Raw genomic sequence first — 1,451 nt, 5'->3', positions numbered from 1 at the left:
TTTTTGTATTTTTAGTAGAGACAGGGTTTCACCATGTTGGCCAGGCTGGTCTCGAACTCCTGACCTCAAGTGATCCACCCGCCTCGGCCTCCCAAAATGCTGGGATTACAGACATGAACCACCACTCCTGACCTGGAATATTTTCATATATATAATGACATCTTGGGGACGGGACCCAAGTTTAAACATGAAATTCATTTATGTTTTTTATACACATAGCCTGGGGGTAATGTTATACACTATTTTAAATCATTTTGTGTGTCAAATAAAGTATTGACTGACCCTTCACATGAGGTCAGATGTGGAATTTTCCATTTGTGGCTCCATGTTGGCACTCAAGTTTCAGATTTTGGAACATTTCAAGTTAGGGATTCTCAACCTGTATTTGCATTCCAGCTCATGGGAAGAAGGAATGAGTGAAGAGAATACCTTTCCTTTCAGGAGTATGAGCCAGCAGTTGCATACTTCTACTCATACCACATTGGCCAGCACCTAGTCACATAGCTGCAAGTAGGTCTGGGGAATGTCTTTTGCTAGATACCCTGCACTCAGCTAAAACTCATACTGGTAAGGAAGAAGGGCAGAATTTACCTAGGGTACAGTACTGCTGGGCCTCGGCTTGCCTCCTGAGCAGGATTATAACCTCAATGTCTTTGTTAGCAGCCACAAGTCTCAGTGCTCCATCGTTCTCACACTTTCACTTCATTTTTGGCTTCCAAGAATTTACTTTATTGCTAATTCAGCTATGCATTTAAAAGATGTTTTTAAAAATTGCCCTCATTATTTTCAGGTGTGTTCTAGTGAGGCTGTGTTTTAGGAGTCTACTCCATATACTGTTTTAAACAGAAGGCCTTATGAGTTAAAGTTCCATAATGGAGCTTGTTTTTGTAGATGTTTTTATAGGTGCATCACTAACAATTCTTTCAAATCATTGTTTACATCTTCTCTATTAGCCAAACAAGGATTGCTCTAAAGAACAATACTCTTTTTTTTTTAGTAACTTAACCAAAAACAATCATGTGCTGTGCATCTGCTTCTTCAGGTGTCAAGAATTTCTACTCCTCTATACTGTGTTTTACTTGCAGTTGGTTCAGAACGAGAGATTCTTCCTTTTTAGATTCTGATAATAAACATTTTGTGGACATCTATTATAACCCAAGAAGGGAGTGGCTGGCAAGTTGTTCTCCCTTGGCTGAGAAGCAGTGCAGTCTGCACTGTCCACAGTGGTGACCACTGGCCATGTGTGGCTCCTGAGACTGAAATATGGCAGGCGTGATTGAGGAACTGAACCTTTTTTTTTGAGCCGGAGTCTGGCTGGAGTGCAGTGGCCGGATCTCAGCTCACTGCAAGCTCCGTCTCCCAGGTTCACCTCAGCCTCCCGAGTAGCTGGGACTACAGGCGCCCGCCACCTCGCCCGGCTAGTTTTTTGTATTTTTTAGTAGAGACGGGGT

The sequence above is a fragment of the Colobus angolensis genome, unplaced genomic scaffold (genome assembly GCF_000951035.1).
Source record: "Colobus angolensis palliatus isolate OR3802 unplaced genomic scaffold, Cang.pa_1.0 Scaffold113, whole genome shotgun sequence".
NCBI lineage: Eukaryota > Metazoa > Chordata > Mammalia > Primates > Cercopithecidae > Colobus > Colobus angolensis.
Note: the sequence above shows the minus strand (reverse complement) of the source record.